Source organism: Atta colombica, unplaced genomic scaffold, assembly GCF_001594045.1.
Source record: "Atta colombica isolate Treedump-2 unplaced genomic scaffold, Acol1.0 scaffold100, whole genome shotgun sequence".
In the NCBI taxonomy this organism is placed as follows: domain Eukaryota; kingdom Metazoa; phylum Arthropoda; class Insecta; order Hymenoptera; family Formicidae; genus Atta; species Atta colombica.
In genome coordinates this window covers 1,169,471-1,190,208 of record NW_017259185.1, presented here as the reverse complement: position 1 = coordinate 1,190,208, position 20,738 = coordinate 1,169,471, and the positions used below count along the sequence as shown (strand labels likewise).

The 20,738-nt window shown below is 36.1% G+C and overlaps 1 long non-coding RNA gene across 1 annotated transcript in view; it reads right to left on the bottom strand.

The window, feature by feature from the left end:
* LOC108685177 overlaps positions 1 to 19,270 on the bottom strand; it is a 20,239-nt gene extending 969 nt beyond the window's left edge. The window contains exon 1 of the long non-coding RNA XR_001931659.1: positions 18,067 to 19,270. This is a non-coding gene — a long non-coding RNA (uncharacterized LOC108685177). The remainder of the gene's footprint in view (positions 1 to 18,066) is intronic.
* Between the last annotated feature and the right edge of the window lie 1,468 nt (positions 19,271 to 20,738).

Here is a 20,738-nt window from a genome sequence, read left to right as displayed (position 1 = left end):
ATATAAAATATTTTATATATATATAAAATATTCACTTTTATAAAAATATAAATTTAACGTTCCATTCATTTTTTGCAGAGACTATACATCTGATACATCCTTAACAGAGTTATTTGTAATACTAATCTCTCACTTGTAATACTAATGACAACATTTGATATTCACGTTTCCGAACAAGATTCTTCCTTTGCGCTAAGATTTCACATTTCTGCCGCAGAGAGACTTAACCTTCCAGTAAGGAGAAACCGGGAGAAATTTTGGATTAATCTGTTCAGATCGGTTTTTACGATTAGGACTAGGGCGATTCGTCAAAGATAAATACGTGCAGTGATAAACGATCGCGTTTTCGGACGTCCGCACGCTCGCGGATGGGGAGGGAATTTCGCGCAGATCGTGCCGGCACCCCCTACACAGGCAGAGAGTCGCGGAAAGGTGTCGGTGGTCTTTGACCGAGTTTCGCGCGGTCGATCATATTCCGCCGAAACTCGGTCACATGCGCTTATGCATCGGCGGCAGCGGCGCGGCGCGGCACCGAACGCCTGGCCTGGCGATACGCAACGTAAGGAAAAGTAAGAGTGAAGGGCTGTTATTCGCCAGTGAAACACGCACATGCAGAGGGTCGGCCGGTACTATGTCGAACTACGTCGGAGTTCGACACGCGGAAATTCTCTCTAATATTTATGGGTATGATCGTCCTATTCTTCCCGTTAATTCTCGGCTTTCAAAGTTTTTTATTAGAAAGTTATTTATTAGAAAGAAAATTATTATTCTGAAAAAGGAAAATAAAAAGTATAATTAGATGCTCAATCTTAAAGTTAATTATTTTTACATTCCTTTATCTCATACAGGTGTAATTAATGTGAAATTAATATACTAGTATAAAAAATATGACAATTATTACAAAATTAAACTTTTTCTAAGTTTTATGACCAGCCTACTTACCAACTTGTGTATAAACCACCTGTTTACTTAAAAGTTAATTTATGTTAATTAAAAGGTATTAATTAATTTCATAAAACTAAAATAATGTATAATTTGCATAAAAAAGAATGAATACTAATTGTAAATATATTTTAATAAGAACATTTGAAACTTTCTTGTAGATGTAGCATAAAAAAATTGAATTATTTGATATTTTTGACAAAGAGATTTGTAATTAAATTGATATGACAATAGCTTTGGAGGATTAAAATCGGAATCCAAATTTTTATAGTAATCTGTTTCTACATTATACAAATTTTATTATACAATTTCAAGATTGCTAAGAGAATATGATATGTTATGAATATTTATGATGTAAACATTATCTTGTAATAATTATTTACAACAAATTTTTTAACGAGTCTTTATTAAAGAAGACCTTGTGGTTATTTATAAAGCGAATTCGTTAAATTTGTTCTTTCATAAGGATGATTTACAATCCCCATTGTTATATCCCCATTGTGTATTTTTTTATTTACTATGTAGAATGTTTTCGTTGCACGGTTCAACCTACTTAAGTACATATATCAACCCTTACATTTTAAATGCATTAATTTTATAGACGGTAATACAAATATATGTCGATAAATATTGCATAACTGATGATCGAAATAAGTTAAATGGATTAAATAGATGTATGGATCTCGAGTTTTATTCGTACATTACAATTTTCAAGTAAAATGTGAATACATATTATTAAATTGCTTCTGTAAATTTTGTTTGAAGGATTTAATAGCAAAGTTTCGCAACGGTACGATTTTAACTTGCTTGTTAATCTAATTATCGTATGTAATTGCGAAAGTGAATATAAATCAAAAGATATTTTTTATGTATCTCATTAAATTAACGTCACATTTGACTATCATATTGCCTAATGATATCGTGTTACCAGATAAAATAAATCACAGAAATGAACGAAGAACAAGTCATATCTTATTTCTATCTATACAATAAAAAAAAAATGACAAAGTCGTCGCATAGCACATCTTTCGTGTTCCGGTATTCTCAGTACTAATTAGACATTTATACATACGCAGCAGTAAGAGCAATTACGTTACTTTTAATATGAGTATATCGTGCTTTATATTATTCAGTTGTCCTGTGGTTTTTCCGTTTATGAAGGAAATCAATGGTTTGTAACTTCGCGAGATGGCCAACGTGCAAATCGCGTGTCTCGAATCATTTAATGCATATTTTTTTAACCACGTTTAGCTCGTAAAATTTGCGCAGTCGCGTTCGAGAAATATGATTTTATTCGCTTATTACGAAATTCCACGAAATATTTGAAAGCATAAAAGCGCGCAATTTTCATTTGCTTATATTTTAATCGTGAACTAAATCGTAGCTATTTGTAATATTATAAAAGCACAAAATATATCGAAAAAGACAAGAACGCTGCACAAATACACGCATGAAATGGTAATCAAATTTTCCTGTTATTTCCAAGGAAATAACGAATAAAATAATGAATTATTATAATTTTTTCTGCTTTATTAATATTTCTTCAAATAAAGCGCACGGTTGAGCTTTTATAATTATTTTACAAAAGCTTCGAAACCGTACTACATATTTTATGTTTACGAAAGGACCAATTTGATCGAGAGAAGATTATCGAATCAATGTTATTTTGATATTAATTTGACTCATGGCCTTTCGCTCACATACTCATAGTAGATTACGGGATAATGGCGAAGATTTTCTAATTATTAAGTAGTATTATATAAAAACCGCGAAATTAATTAGCCAATACAATACGTATCGAATGTGAGTTTGAACGGAGATTGTATTTCACGGATATAGAAATGCAATAAAAAGCGGCGCTCTGCCAGCGTGCGAAGCAAGAAGAAACGAGGTCAACTATATCTGCGACAAATCGGCCTTCATCGAGAAATTATACGCGGTAACTGAAACGGGCGGCTACACCGAGCTAACGAGTAATATTTCTGAAAGAAATTACTGTTTCCCGATTCCCTTTCTGACCTTCCTATTTGCTATCCAAAACGCAAATACACTCTTCACTTCGTTTTACGTTTGTAACCAATTGACCTCTCGATTTATTCAAAGTAACGCTTCTACAAAAATTGTCTACTTTTTTTAGCATTTATTTAAATGTAAAAAACGCGTACAGATATAACACAACCAAAAGAACCTTAAATGTGATCAGAATTATGTAAAACCATAGGAAAAATATAAAATTCAAGAAAAGAAAATATAAGATTCAAGAATTAACATAAAATATTAACTGTAAAAGTAAGACAGAGTATGAAATATGAAATAGGAGGAAATATTGCAAGAATTTTAATATAAGAATAATATAAGATAAAAGGATATGTCGAGCGAAACATATTTCAATACAGTAGTTCATGCAAATTAAGAATCTGTCCACAAAAAATGTGCGATGTCAATTTTATTTCGTGATTCATTGCTGAGAAATCCAAGATTATTATGCATAAATATTCAGTCAAATTTGATATGTTAGCGGTCGTTGAAGATTTATGATCATGAATGAAATTAATGCCGAACGCAAGATTATACCAAAACACTTTTCAGTGCGTCGTTCGCTTGGATTGTGGATCAATAAATAGTCATAGTGAATACATCCGCGGCGTTAGTCGTACAAAACGATGCACGATCCATTTCAATTCCGACATACACACGGAAATGAGACACGGTTCGGCGCAGATGAATCAATTATCGGCGATGCAATCCTTGACGTTTCTTCTAATAACAATTTCGGCTCCGACATATTTTCAATAAATTAATATACACGTTATTATCGCACAGCATATTACTGACATTACTGAATTTCGGTATGTAATGTCAGAAAAAAAGTGGCGAAAAATATATACAGAAATATTTCATCAATCAATTTTATATACAACCGTCAGGAAAATGTTTGCAATTACATACAAAAGTCTGTTTTTTATTTCTGTACTAGAACTTTCTTTTTTGCTTTCATCAAATATCAAACATATATCTATTTTACTTTAAATTCTAAAAAGTATACTAGTTTAGCTACAGAAGAAAACAGATCTAGATTAGAATATGACAGAGACGTCAAAGGTATCTTATTCAATTCTATACTTTATGATTTTATTATTTGTATTCTTAGAATTATTTGTATTATATTTACATATTTTTAATATTCTGTTCTCATTTCTATATATTATTGTCTAATACAAAAAAGAAACCAATTGAAATGATTAACGATGTCAAGTAGCATAATCGATCATTCTAGTGTTAACTTGCGATTCGAAGACAGAATGGTGACCTGACAACAGAAGGTATATACCTCAACATTTATCTTAAATTCTGATATCTTTCTATCACAATCACGATATATTCCTATTATAATATTTCTTTCATATTTTTATTCACCTTGATATATACAGCGCAACAAATTTTTCATTCAAACTTATCCATTAACATACATACATATAAAACTAATATAAATATATTACAAGTGTGATAATCTTGAACTGTGAATTGAAGATTTTTCGATGTTCAATATCTCTGTGCTTTCGCGATTTGTTTCAAACTATCGATATAGACGTGTCATGTGTGTCTTATGCTAAGGATGCAATAAATAACTGCAATACAAGTTGTTTGTATCCTGTACTAGACTCTCTTCCCAAAAAGGATCGGAATTGTCAACTCGATTTATTGCGTCGAGAGAACAAATGTTTGACAAATTATATTGAAAAGTTTCGAATTGCGATGTTTATATGAAATACAGTCTTAAAAAGGAATTTGGGACGACGGGAATTCATGATGCCACGAAGTTTGACGCGCGCGATAACATTGTTGAAAAATATTCATCAATCTTCAAAAAAAAACGTATAAAAAGAAAAAAAGAATAATATCCTCAATCATCTTTTCTAAAAATCTCATAAAAAATTTAGACATCGAAGGGTGCCTAATTTTGAATATGTAAAGGAATATGTAAAAAATATGAAGTATATTGGAGGGGAAGAACGCGATTCTGAAGACACAAATTTCACAAAATTGTCGATTTCCAATGATCGATCGGAGTTGTTCCCTCGAGTACCAGATGTTTCAAAGATGCTCACTGGTGGGCGAAGGTGAATCATCCAGCTCAGCCTGATATTCTGCGAATCGCCATATTCATAGACCCTACACGGTAGCGCCACCGGAAACCACCCCTGGAGTGGAGGAAAACCCTTCCAGTTGCTGGCGACGATAGCTGGCTGGCCGGCTGGTGGGGCGACGCCGACGCCGACGCCGACGTCGCGTGACGTCACGAACCAGGCCGAGTACGTTGCGGAAAAACGTTGTCATGACGACGACCGCTGACGCTACCGTCGTCGTCGCCGCACCGAACCTTCCACCGCTGCCAATGCCAGGATAGCGTAAAAAGCAGCAGGGGAGGAAAACAAAAAAAGAATGTAAATATCGTGGGAGTCTCGTACGTACGCTCGTTACGCAATTTACATGATTGAGAATCGCCATCGGCGATAGGAATCAGGGATTCCCAAAAGGATACAATTGGAGACGTGGGTGATGCATGCACTAAAATAGACAAGTCCATTTGCTCCCTGGATATCTGGATATCAATTACTACATATGAGATATTTTTCCAGCTGTTAAAAATGCGTACACTCTTTTGCGTTCTCAATTTTTCACACGCAAAGTAAGAGCGTCGCACGCGAATTATATATCCCATGCGCATTTACGGATAAATCGGAATATCAAAATATTTCAAGTATCAATGCGAATAGCTATTAATTATTAAATTTATTATATAAAGCTATTAATTACATATAATTAAATTAAACGGTTCATTAACGTATTCATTTTAATAATACTCGTTAATCCCTTATTCAAACATTTGCCTGTAAAACACTTTGTAGGCGTAAGAACAAGATCAACATTGAAATATTTGCAACTGCGAATAAAAAAAAGTTTACGAGACAGTCGACAGAAGATAAGAAAAGAAAACTCGTTATTTCTAAGATTTATTTCCATGTTTTTCTATCGAGTGGTGGCTATTAAAGTCATCCAAATTGAAATATCTCCAATGTATGACAGTAGTCCGATAATGTTTGGTGTAAATATTAGTACAGATGTTTGTGACGCAAATAACGCATGGAAAAAAACAGTTTTGCAATATCTAAATTTAACTAGATACAGATTTAAAAATAAATTTTGTTGAATTATCAAAATAATTACGAAGGATGTTCAATCAAACTGATCGCTAAATTTTTTTGCAACTTACTCATCAAGCTTGACTTTCCAACATAATTATTTTAATTATTCAAGAAAATTATTTTCAGATATGTATCTATCTAAATTTTTAGATACTTTAGCAAAATTGTTTTTTTTCATGAGTAAATGTTCATCTGCAGTAATACAGATGTTTCCGAGATTTCACATTTACGTAATTTAATCTATTGACGAGTCGCTCAAATAAAATTTCCATCAAATAAAAAATTCGACAAAGTAAGAAACGGAAAACGAAGAATGTCCTGTTAAGATCAGTTGTTCAATTACATTGTAAATGTGAAACTTAAAGAATTTGCGTTACCGCAGATTTCAACTGTGAAAATAATTGTGCGACGAATATTTTGAATAAGAGATAAATCATTGTGCTATATCCACCTTTTAATCTCCCTTATGTCCATTTTTACTAATGTAGTTTTAATCTCAATAATAATAATTAATATAATCTTTAGCTTTTTCTAATTCATAGGATTAGAGAAAGATAAAAAATAAGATAAATCAAGCCAATCTATGTGAATAAATCAATAAATAACCTTAATTTCTTATTATCACTTTGATTATTAGAGATAACCTTAATTGCTGTTACTTAATTTTGCCCTTGATAATTAACTAATTAACTAATCTATCGTATATTAGTGAAATTGGACATTAGTGAAATAAAGCATTTATGTTAGCAAATATTACAAATTATTTAAAAAAATAAATCTCCTATATTTTTAGTGACGTGTTACATTGCGCAAATTGCAACTTTGTCGGCAAATTTTTGCACAATTTCTAATGATTCAATTACATGCGTGAAATCTCGATATTCTGTAAGTGTCTTATATGCAATAGAGAAGATCACAGAGCCCGCCGATCGAAACGAGAGAACGTCAGTGAAGGAAAATTACTTTGCGTCGACGTGTTTGACGTAGCAATAGTGATAATGTTAACTGGGTTGGATGTTATTTAGATCGATTAAATTATTCGCCCAATTCATACGATTTCGATGAAATGCTTGATTCACCACAAGAAACCAATGCGTGGGAAAACCCAAGCATAAATGCATTTCAGGAATATGCTTACACATTCATTCTTACATCCATTTCTGTGAATCTATTATACTGTAATTTAATTTCGATTTAATTTAGTCTTTACCTTTCTTAATTCTTAAAACTAAAGAAAGATAAAAAGAAGTTAACTATATAAGATTAAAGTTAATCTACATTGATAGGTTTTCATTTTTGGATAAATACACGATGCTTGCAGCTCTCTTATGAATAATAGATTAAATATATAATATAATTCTTACAATATATGCAATTAATTACTTTGCAATACTTTTAATTATAAATAACATAATTATCAAGAATATGATAAAATAAATATTTCAATCGCAATCAATAAAATATTATGTATTAAATACATGATATACATATATTTTTTTTAAATAAAAATATTTATTTAAATCAATTAAGTATAAATATATAAATTTATCAATTAAATATAAATAAATAAGTTTAGCTAATAGCGAATACAGTTGGACATAAATTAATAGTACGCATGCATATCAAAACCATTGGTACACTGATTTAATCTAAATATAAAAGTGAAATGTAAATATCTCGCATTATAAAATACATATTTTACATAATAGTTTAATAAAATGTATTAAGAAATTTACGATTTTTAATTTTTGTTTTTGTATTTATTTTAAATACATTTTTACACGATCAATTCGTGTTGAAAAACAACGACTATAATAGGTGCGTTTGGCATTGCAAATCGGAGGCGTCCGTTTGCCTCGAAAATCATTCGGCAACTCACATCTTTCTGCTACATGTCATCTTATCTGCGTTCGGTATTAACATTTTTAATCGAACTGCTCGATCCACTCCGAATTCAAAGACCGAGCAGAGCTACTGCAGATTTTCACGCCTAAATTAAATTCATAACCTGTATATTTATGATAATGTATCCACTAATTCGTTAACACATAACGTACATTCTCTTTTAATATTTCCTTTTACAAATAGTATATTTAAACTATTACAATATCTGAATCTACAAACGCTCAAACAAAAATGCTATCAAATAGAAACCAACGAAGTATATTATGTATAATATTTAATGAGAAAAGTAAGTTTTTAATTCTTTTCCTCTTTATGAATTTGAAGTTACGTATTTGAAAACAAAAAATTTACTAGTTAATTTTCAGATCAAAGCTACACATATAGAATGAAATAAAATCAAACTATATTAATATATTAAAAATCTCTAACGAATATAAATCAAGTGATATAACTTATAAGTTGCTAAAATTTCTTTTGCAATGTATTATTTTCTTTTAAGAAAATATTTTGCATAGGATTCTGCATTCATGTGTAACAATCTATTTTTAGTATATAAGACTATTATCAGTTTTTAGTAAAACAAAAGAAATTTTCAATTAGTAGAGTATTTTTTATTTATTTCATAAAAATAAACAGTTTCATTTTATAATCTAACCTTAAAGAACAGCTCTGTATTGTTCGGAATTAATTCTTGGCACTCTGATTGCTCGAAAATCACGTGATCAAGCTCGCCCTCTGTTCACATTTCTGATTTACATTACCGAACGCACCTAATGTGCATCAGTGCGTAGTGAATATATTGTTCAATTGAATTCGTTATAATTTTACAACTAAAATTAACTTTGTCACATGTATTTTCAATATACGCAATGATACCAAATAGCATCTCATATTTTCTATGGAAATATTTTGTCGATCGCGGCAAAACATCATATATCAAGCAATTACGGTCGCCAAGTAGTGATAGCTATTTATGATCAGACAAACAAACGAAAGCCTGCGGCGCATTAAACGCGATATATCAAATATTCTTTCTACAAAATTATGAAGTGGTGTTAGTATTAACGTTTTATTAATTTCTATTTTAGACTCCGTAAAAACGAAAAGGGAAGACGAGGCGTAAAAGAACACGAAAGAAGGAAAAGAAAATATTTCATGCTGTCGCGTGGACACGCGAGATATGAAAATCTCTATAGCGAGTAATCTGTTATGAGGATATATCTTAAAATGCAGTAGAGACTCGGTTGTTACATTGTAACATTGTGTTGCACGAGCGGACGTTACGTGCCAGCGAAGTGGAAACCAAGTCCGTTGGATATCGTTGCATTCGCGACGTTCTGCACTGACGCGACCCACAAAAGACGAAGTATAGCGCAAAACAGGGCCATGCGTTCGTGCGAGGGCAATCGATCGATTGCCCGCTTGACTTTCTTGACGGTTCGACTCGGCATTGCGCTTCCAAGAATCCACCCCCTCCCGCGGCAGATTACCACCCCCGCGCCTTTAATTCTTTCACGCACGAAATCTGCATTTCATCATTCTGTTTCTAATCGTGAGAAGGAACACGTTGTCATAATCTCGTCAAGTAGAGAAAACACAATGAAGTGAATTAATTAAATGCAGATACACAGTTAGAACAGAAAACTCATGAAGAAAAAAAGAGAATGTTCTTAACGTTAAAATTGAAAGCTAAACTAATTAGGACTTTCTTTTAATGAACAAGCGAAAAGATTAATTCTTTGCACTTTAAAAAAGTTAGGAATAATTGTGCTCTACTTTTAACATAAATATTACTCCGAGATTGAAGAAAAATAATAAAATTGTAGATATAATATTGATGTTATGTACTTTGTACTTGTACTAAGTTCCATTGCTTCTTTTTTGTTACTTTATCGTTTGTTACGTAAATAATATCGTGATGCAAAGGATTATAAGAAACATGAGTTACAACTGCGGATTCATGTTTATAAATGAAAACCTGATTTATGATAATGACCGAGATAAATCTTCAGTTGCACTGACAAATGATGGCACTTTAAACTCTCTAAACGGTTGATATAATATAGATTTGTGCTGAGTGCAGAATAATAGCAGATAACGAGGAATTTCACGGTTTCAGAAAACAGCCCGCATAGTACATTACTTTAACACCTCGTAACCTATTTTTTTTTTCACCTTTGCTCTCTTACTCTCTTTCTACTTATCTCTATGTGTCTATTTTTCTCTTTGACTCATTAAAGCTGATTATTTCATACAAAAACGGATTATATTCTTATAACACGTGTTCAGAATGTATTAAATTGTATTATATATTCTAATGTAGAGATTACATCTACGCTTTATCATTTGATTCCTATAATTAAAATTTTCATTAAGAGGAAACTCTCCCCTCCTTTCGGAGGTAAAAATGTCGGTTAATTTATGCCCATTTTTACAATTGCAGTTTAGTTTTAATTTTGATTCGCGAATTATCTCTTTATCTTTTTCTAGAATTTTTCTTTCTAGAATCTTTTTCTAGAATAGAGTTTCAAGAATTAGAAAAAGATGAAGTGCAAGTTGAACTGAAATTAGTTAATCTACAGATAAAAACGAGCAATTAGTAATAATCCATAATCTGTATTACGGATACGTCAAATCATTATTTATACTGAAAATACTCTCTGGAGTGAAAATTGAACCAGACTTTTTACTTTTGAACAAGAATGGCAGATTTTCACTTTTTTGGAGTAAGACTTACTCCAAAGAAATAAAATCTCATTCCTTTTTCTAGAATGAAACTTTATTCCTCAGAGTGACTTTCGCTTTAAAAGAACGAAATCTTACTCCAAAAAAATGAAATCTCACTCTTATAAAGAACGAAAATCTGCCATTCTTGTTCAAGACTGGCTCAATTTTCAGTCTTTTGGAATGAGATTTTACTCCAAAAGATTTAGACTTTGAAATTATATAATAATACCGTCTAAATATTCAAACTCATTCACTGATTGGCAGACGCAGAAGTGAAAATATATCATCCTAATACGCATTGTATCCCTTATAAATAGTTGGTCGGTAATAAGATAGAAAGACATGATACAAAGTACAACTGTTTCAAATTGGCCAGAAGGGGACTTTAAGGGAAGACAGAGGATTATCGACGTACAGGAAACTGGTGCAACTCTATTTCCTGGGTACGCTTGTACTCGTCTGAGTACACTTGTACTCGAGGACGACGAGGATGAAACGTAGCGCACCTGTTGCGTTCGTTCGCCCCGTAAAACCTGTCCCTCTTCTCTCTCAACCCCTTTCCTCCTCCTGCTGCTGCTGCTGCTACTGCTGCTGCTGCTGCTGCTGCTGCTGCTGCACCCTTTTTTCTGCGCGCGCGCACTTTTAAAAGACCTGTCTACCCATCAGAAATTAAGCGAGTTTTAGTTCTGAACGGAAGGACAAACTTTCATAAATCGCTTTCATTCTGCTATATTTAACAGAAAATAATAACAAAAAAAATTTCCTGTTTAATTTTAATGTAGTAACACAATTACTGTTGACAAATCATCGAATTTTATATCTGCTTTCTGAATTCACGATAATATATAATTATTTTGAATAAATTTGATATTTAAGGTGAATCACTTTGACACCTATTACTTTACTAGATTTTCAGTTTTATAATAACGTATAATTTGAAATTAGACGCTACTTCATTTTTGGAAACCTGCTAGATTTTATCTTGATGGATGGTGAGTCATTTTGATTTCTCTATATTATTTCTGAGGAGGACTTGAAAGTGAATTCAATTTGGAATCAATTACGGAGATATCATCCTGCTTACAATACAATAAAAATTCTAAAATCTTCTAAAAATGAATCTGCACGCTCTTATTAATCTTTTAATTCTTGTTCATCGTTTTCTTTTAAATTGGAGAGAGTAATTATTGTAAGTTTATTTTAATTTATGATAGATTTACGGATATACGAACTTGAAATGTTTGAAATATTAATAATTATTACTTATGCACAGTATGTGTTTTTCTGTGTGTACACTTGGTAATGTATAGAAATCAATCTTCCGTTCATGTTATTTTTTTTTTTTTTTCAAAAGTGTAGTAAAGAAGCAGGTAAAAAAAAGGAAACAAAAATAATATCAGCTAATAAAATGTCAGCGAACAGTTTTATATAATCGCACAAGACGTTACATGCGGACTCCTCCGTCCTTCCTACGCCGTGTTCGATGCGTTAAAAGAGGAACGGTTAGCCAGGGCGCGTTATCCCGATAAGTACTCCCCTTTTTCTCTCGGAGCATGCCGCTCTTTAACGCGGAACTGAATCCTATTTTAGTACGGATCGGCGATCGCGCGCGGAGTGTATGACGCGACCCTTGACATTACGCTCTATCGATCGTTTATTTATGCCGAGGGATGATTTATCAAACTTTAAGGGATCTCGAGGAACTATCTCGCGGCCATTGCGGCGTATCAATTATTCTGCCGTTTCGCCCCGTTTCGTACATTTATACGCGCGGAATGCGAAACCGGCACGCGAGTATGCGCGGAATCGAGGAATCCGTCTGGTGTTTCGCCCCCTTGTACATGTGTGTGTGTGGGTGTGTGTGTGTGTGTGTGTGTGGATGTATGTGTGTGTGTGTGTGTGTGTGTGTGCGCGCGCGCGCGTGTGTGTGCGTGCGCGTGGGGATTACGTCGATAGGAACATCCGTGCCGTTGGGTCACACAAAGGAGCCGAGGGTTGACGCGCGCTCTCGCGCCTCTATGTCGCCTTCAATGGACGATGACGTAAGTTACGTCTGCTCACGCACGATTACGCGGCGAATTGACGCTATAAGTTCAAGTATGCCGCAAGACAAAGACGCCATCATTGACACCCTTATTAAACGATTATGGCGAGTTGAAACCCAATTTAATTAAATTTTAGCTTACTTCGAGAAGAAAAATTGCATTTCGCAAAATATTCCAAATCTGTCGGAAACTTCGATAATGAGGAGAGGAAGAGAGAGAAGAATTTTTTAATATATCTGAAAATAGATTTCATTTCCTTATTATTCGTCGTAATATTTTATCATCTTCGTGCAAAACTAATTCACGCTAATGAAATTAAAATTCTTAGAAACATCCTCTTTTTAATATTCTTTAAACAGCAGATAGGTAATGAGATGTCCTTGGAGAGAAAAACCGCGTGGGTATCGGAACGCAAATCACTTAACAGATGCTGATGTGCTCTTTTTCTCTGCTTCGAAACGCCCGACAGGAAACTGGCGATCGCGCGAGATAATAAAAAAAACTCGCGTCACTCGCGCGCGAGCAACTTGGGAGCGAAAGTGATGGGCGGCTGTGGTCTACTGTTGGAGAAAAATGTATATCGTTACAACAACGCGACTCGCACGTTTCCTCACAGGAGAAAGTCCTCCGAGGCGTCGTCGTGCACGGCACGGTGATCGATACCATCGCGCGGCTCTTAAGCGGATCGTGCAGCTCGTATTGACCGACAATTTTCGCGCGGAGGAAGGTCACCAGCTAGCAGACATGTCACAATCATTGCCGTAATCGCGACGCGATCGATTGTGCCAATCGAATTGACGTTAACTGACTTTGTTGTCCTTGTAACGTTACGTACAGTAATATGTTCCGCGTCTCGTTAATTAAAGTTTTCTATGTACAAATAAGTGAAGAAAGCAAAAATATTATTGGGCACCAAGACCTTTAATTAAGAAGCTTTGATCATATTCAATCAAAGCGAGGCTTGTTTAATAACACGTCTCAAGTTTTAAAATTTCACAAAGATCACGTGAGTTTGTGTCGAGAACTTTCTATAATTTCACCAAGGGATTTGGCGAAGTTAGATCTTGTAAGAATAGAGCATTGATTAAGATATGAATTGATTAAGATATTTTGAGAGCGTTTTTATAAAAAGCGCAATTTTATAATATTTTTTGCGCGAGCCTTGTAATTTCCAGTTTAATTTAAAATTTTCAAGGTATCGTTAAGTAGCATTGCACGTGGCATTTAGAAAATTTTTATGAACATTAATACATGAAAAGAACAATTTTGCTGATCTAAAAATTTAATTAAATATAAAAGGAAATAATTTTGTTAGATTATTAAATAAAAATAATTATGCAAGAATATCAAAACTTTTTGCAGCATTGCTTATTATACTTAAATTTTTTTACATAATTGATGTGATAGTCAAAACCATTTCCTGATCTATATATCTAGTTAAAATTTTTAATATTTCAGCAAATTCTTTCCGTTTTCTTTGCATCATCGAAAAATTGAAATCTAAGATTATTCTTTTATATTTTTATATTTTCTGGCTGTTGATTCGTACGATTATTTAGATTACAATAATACAAAAATAGATTTCAATTTTGATGGCACACAGAAAGAATTTTCTGAACTATATAAAAATTTCATTAAATACAAATCCGAAAATAATTTTGTTGAATCAAAATAATTAATTAGAAAACTTAAGCATGTCGAACAATGCTGAAAAGTTTGAAATTATAGCAATCAGTTTGAGTCTTACATTGTCTTAAATTCATAATGTTAAATTATACCCGATTTGAATTATTTTTAATTATTTCTATAGATTACTACTGAATATATCATCATATATCCTACTCAATATATCATCAATTTAACTAAAACAATGAAACAATTTAAGAGAGAAAATGTATTAAATATGACTTAAATTTACATTATTATTTACTAAGAGTATATACGTTAGTGTGATTTATTTTGAAGTTAATCACAATTTTTGATTGATTTAGATATTAGATACAATATTTCAGTAAAATCATTCTTTCCGTGTATAAACCATACATAAAAAGGTGCATCTGTACAGAATGGATCACTTGTACCTGTTACTTTTACTGTCCGTGGTATCCTAGCGAAGGACATAGGCAGATATTCAGTCGATTTTTATATTTAAAAAATCTTAATTTTCATCATCAAAAAAATTTATTTTGATGATAAAAGTTAAGGTTTTCGAAAGAATTTTTGAAAAATAACTTTCTAAAATCTTTGGAGTGAAATCTAATTCTAAAGGTGACCCTTATACGGTCAATAATGCTGTCAGTATTAATAGTACTGATAATATTACTAATCGTGTGTATGGTTAATATTGATGGATTAATGTAGAATACTAATGGTGATCTGGATTTTGATTCTCAAGCAAATATCGCTTTATTAGGATTCATGTCACGGTATGTCGCAGTGTAATAAATACGTAAAACTAAAATGACGTAAAACTAAAATGAAATATATTCTCAATAATACTGATTGTGTAAAATTGTAAAAATATTAATACTGTCAGTATTGTTGATTCAATATCACTGATTAGTATTATCGATTCTACGATAGAGTCTTCTTAAAAAAAATCTCATTCTTAAAAATTGACAATTTAGTCACTCTTTTTCAACACTGGCTCAATTATCACTCTTTGTTATTTTTTAGAATTAAATTCCACTCCAAAGCTTTTAAAGAGGACATCAGCTGGTGATTGCAGATGATTTAGCTGATGCACCAGTGAATTTGCACCAGTGTGATATTTGAGAGTTAAGATTACTTAAGATAGTCTTGGAATAACGGACTATAAGCGGTATTCATAATCTCCTTATTTTAAGACTATTCATTCCAAAACATGATCTTGCAGTTATATCGAAAATTATCTAAGTATGAAAAATAGCTAAAATAGATAAATTTCAATAAAAAATAGCTATAATTCTAGCTGGAGTAGGAAAACATTTTTTACGTGTTGTAAGTAATGTTTTAAGATGCTAATACAATTCTCTGATTGGTAACATTTTAAGACCGTACTTACGACAGTCTAAAATATAAGAATCGACTATGAATACCAGCCATAGTCGTCGTGCCGATCACCGTCATCCACGAGCTCATCGCGCGCGCGGCCGATGAGGCCGATCCCTGACCGCGGCAGCGTCGATCGATATATCGGGAATGGCAGCCACGGCAGGGCCGCGCGTCACGCTAAATGTATGCTCGGCAACATACGCGGGGCCCTGCTTGGCATACACCTTGGCAATTCGATTACCAGTCCTATCGTCCCTCGTAATCGAGACCTCGTTACCGATGTAAACGGCGACGTGCATCGCGAACCAACGTAGCCGACGCGAACCGTCGAGTTACACGGAACGTCGCGAGCGCCGCATCGCACGCGCCAATGGAAGTAGTCGAATCAACGACTGGTCAGACGTAGCGTCTACTCACGGTTGACACGTTTCATTTCGATCATCGGCTACATCGTGGCGACTTTCTTATAGTCAGACCCAGGAAAACTTTTCCCTATAACGTTGTATAACGCCAATATCTAACATATTTTTACCGTCACGTTTAAAGAAAGTAAATCTTTAGAATGAAAAAAAATAGCAATGCAAGTGTCACGTCATATTTTTTTTTTTTAGAATAATAATACAAATAGAAATATAGGCTCTAACGAGTGGATCTTATATAGAATTTAAAAGTAAATTGCCATTTTTTTTAGAAATAATAATAATAGTAGTAGTTTTAAATAGCACTTTCTTTCACTAAAATGTAAATTTATTATTTTTCAACATTTTATCAAAGGTTAAAGTACTAAGACCAAAATGTCACTTTGATATAAGTAATGCTAAGCCAAAAAAATCACTAATCTGGTTATTTAATTCAAACTGTCAGTGGAGCTCTGATTTAATGTCTGGAAATTCTATTCTTGATTACTTCTGTTCTCCAATCAGAAATCATTAATAGAGTCTGTATTCTTATTGATATCAAATGCCAAACTCGTGGATTTGTACTATTTTAAATGTATCAGTTGTGCTTTTATGGATATATCATTACTCCCACGTTATGCCAGCCATTATCTTATTAATATGTATCATTATAATGTACGCCTCCAAATGCTTCTACGACTTGCTTACGTGTGTTTCATTTACGGTAGCTAAGCCCGTAGTCCTAAAGAATGTCAAACAGTTTATCATATGCATCATAGCCGACACTACATATTTGATTATCTTAGATTTTGAAGATTATCAGAACTCATAAATAACAAGTCATTATTTATGATGTAGAACAAGATAATCATCATAATAATCGAGTACAATGGAAATGGCATATATTAGATTTTTATAAAAATTACAATTTCTTCGTAGAATTCTGAAAATCGTTCGCCGGAAGTTTGTCAAAGTTTGTGCGCAACCACGTAATTCAACATAATTTGATATATATCACAGATTTCTTCATATCATTCATCTCAAGATGAACAATCGCGAGATGTGATTTAATCCTATTAGTTCAAATTTATTATACGATCATATTGTTTATTTGGGCCAATATGATTGAAAATATTCTAAAAAAATAAAATAATTTTCATTTTAAAAAGGTCTTCCATTAACAGATGAAATTAGAAAATTTTAGAGAAAAACATTTCCAATAAAATATTAGTAATAAAATGAGTTACGTTTTGACGTTCATTCTAGCAGGATGAAAAAAAAACAGCTAATCTCCAAATGACAAAATATACACATGGAAAAATAGAATAAGTCTCACAGTATCTGCAACAAATTTCTTTAATTGTTTAGAGAAATGCAATAGTCTCTCAATTAATAGTTTAACACTTAAACTTTGATAAACGGAATGCGACAGCCAAGTCACTTTGACGATTCGTGGAACGAATTACGTGGAAACGAACTGTTTAAACAGGAGTCCGATTGTGCATCTTGGAATGAGAAAATTACAGAGAAGCGAATTCTGAACTAGAATATTTATGTAATTTCATTGATCAACACCTAGTGAATTTGTTCACTTTTATACTTTCATCTAGTTTCAAGACACACAATCGACTCCCACCTCCGAAAGACGAACGAGAGAGAGAGAGAGAGAGAGAGAGAGAGAGAGAGAGAGAGAGAGATATGTCGGAAAGATGCAGAAAGATATAAGAAAAGAACGAGGTGACTTTCGTGAACAGTCTTGTTGTTACCTAGGTGGAGGCATACATAACGTACACTCGAGTTGACACTTACGGTTAAGGAGATCGAACACTCTCCAGCGTAGATAGTCACCGCTGGGAACGTAAAAGAGAAGCGCAACGTAGCGATATGGAGAGAAGAGAGGCACTGCGACGTTGAGAGCGGAGAGAGAGGGAGGGCGCGGGGGCGGGGGCGGGTTCTGGGATACCTCCGCGGGCCTTGCTCGAGATGTAAGGGTAGCACAACCGAGCACCGTGAGACGACACACTTAAGATATACACTTTCACACTGACGATGCAGAAGAAGAACGACCGACGAGAGACGTGTGGCGCTAAAATTCCGCCTCGCGCGATGTCCCTCCACCTGCGTGCATATACGCGTGCCGCCGTGTATACACGCGTGTACGGCCCCTCTCCGTTCCTTCGGTTACGTCACGAATTCCGTCTTACTTATTCCTTTTTCTTGCTTCTTTTTCTTCAACCTTCGGGCGACGATGGCGACCACGCACGACGGCTTGGTACGAGGCGTTATCTCTTTAGTTTCGAATGATTTTCCCTTCTCTTCTATCTCTCGCTTTACTTTCCTTTCTATTCTCTCTCACTGTGATAGAATCTTTCCCTCGTGTTCTTCTTCTTCTTCTTCTTTTGCTTCTTCCTTCTCCTCCTATTTCTCCTTCTCTTTTACCTCCTTCTCCTTCTCCTCTATTCTTCACCGCAGCGGCAAGGACCCGCCCCGTGTCACGCTACACGAACGTGTAGTGGATGAAGAGAGCGTAAAACTTGCTCTGCGACAACATTATCCGGCCGGTTATCGGTACTTCGGTTGCCTCGTCATTTCGTCTCGCGTTCGTTCTACTACAGTCTAAGCCGCCCGCGCGCCGCAACAAAAATTGATCGCGTTGCGCGCGACGGTCCCTTCCTCGGGGGACAGGCCCGTCGACGCGGTCGACGCGTTCGTGTCCGGCCGCCGCGCGCCGCGTCGCCCGTGTTGACGCGGGGCTATTCTCCTTAACACCCCAGGTTCCGTTCACGTAAGCGTCCGCTACCACTTCTCTCGGCAGTCTCGGCGCCGTTCTCCCGCGCTTTGGCTGCGCCACCCTTGGCTGCCTTCTAAGCCGCCGCGCCGCGCCGCGTCGCGCGATCAGTCTTTCTTTTCTCCACTCTCTTTGTTCCTTCCTCGGGAACTCTCACAGCTCTCTCACTGTCGCACGATCATGCACATACACACATACACACACACACACACACACACATGCATGCACGCACGCACCCACACACTCCACGCGTGCGCGCGCGCGCACGCGCGTGCATACGCTCACGGACACGCGGCACCACAGGCACACGCACGCGCGCGCGCTACCACACACACGCGAAATCGGACGCGGACGACAGCGCGAACTCAGCCGCACGCGCGCGCACACGGGAACGATCGTTCTCTTTATCCCTCTCTCTGTCCCTCTCACTTCACAACCCTCCCTTAGCGGTCGCGTTCCTTCTCCTTTGAAGCTATGTCCTCTTTCGTTCTACCTCCTCCTCCTCCTTCTCCCCCTCCTCCTTCTCCTCCTCCCCCTCCTCCTCCTCCTCCACCTACCACTGTTCACTCTCACCCACTCTTTCCTCCCCTTCTATTTTTCTCCGTCTCTCTCTTTCGACCCTCTTTCGTCCTCTCCCTCGCACCTCAGTCGCCGTTGGCGCTGTTCTGCACCCCTTCGGCGTAGCCCGACATTCGACGTCGTCTTCAAGTCTCTCACCCTCGGAGTAACGCGGCCGGCACGAAGGATCGCTTGCTGGTTACGCCAAGCCCGAGGCTTTCGCTCTCACGCGAGTTCCTCACTCTCTCGACGAGTCCACCTTCGAATTCTCTCGCTGGTACTTCGTACCTTCCAGATTCCTCTACGCTATGCGTACTTCGTGCCGCGAAAGCGACTCTCCTCGGTGCCGACTGTCACGATCAGTCGAGCCGACGCGGACCGTTACTGCATCGCCACGCGCCAGTCTTTCGCGCAGCGGACTCCGCGGAAACTAATCACCCCGCTCCACGCCCGCTACACCTCATTCGCGATCCGCTACGCGAACTAACCCCCGCCACCTTCGTCGACCACTCTGCGCTCTGTAAAGCCGCGTCGCGATTCTGAGTCCGCGCCGAGATCAACGTCGCGACGATCCCTCGAGGACAATTCGGACTGGCTGGCGGGAACCGAGACGACGTTGCGATCATCACTGATCACCACCACCGTGAACGAAATTGTCACCGGGGGAGGGGGGAGGGTAGCGATTTTTTTTTCTTTCTTTCTTTTTCCTTTCCTTTCGAGAATGCAAGCCTTCCCCGTGGCGTAGCGATGAGACCACCGAGATACCACCAAGACGGGGCGAGATCAATGCTCCGTTCAGGGCTCATAAGTGCTTGCGTGGTGCGCTTCCGTAGCACAGGGTGGATCAATGAAAACGTATCCCTCCATCTCGATGGCCCCGCGCCACCCTTTGCCGCTCCGCGACTCCGCGACGGAGGGAAACGCGGTACATACCGCGCCACTTTTACTACCATCGCCTGAAAACATTCACTCGCACCCTCTACGACCATACCTGCGAGCTTCAGTAAGCTCGTCCGCGAGGTTTACCATTGCGTTGCGGATTACACCGCGTTACACCGTGCACGTCTTCATTAACTCGATGCTCGGATTCTCATTTGTATGTGATTTGTTTCATTCCCAGTGTAAACCACTTCTC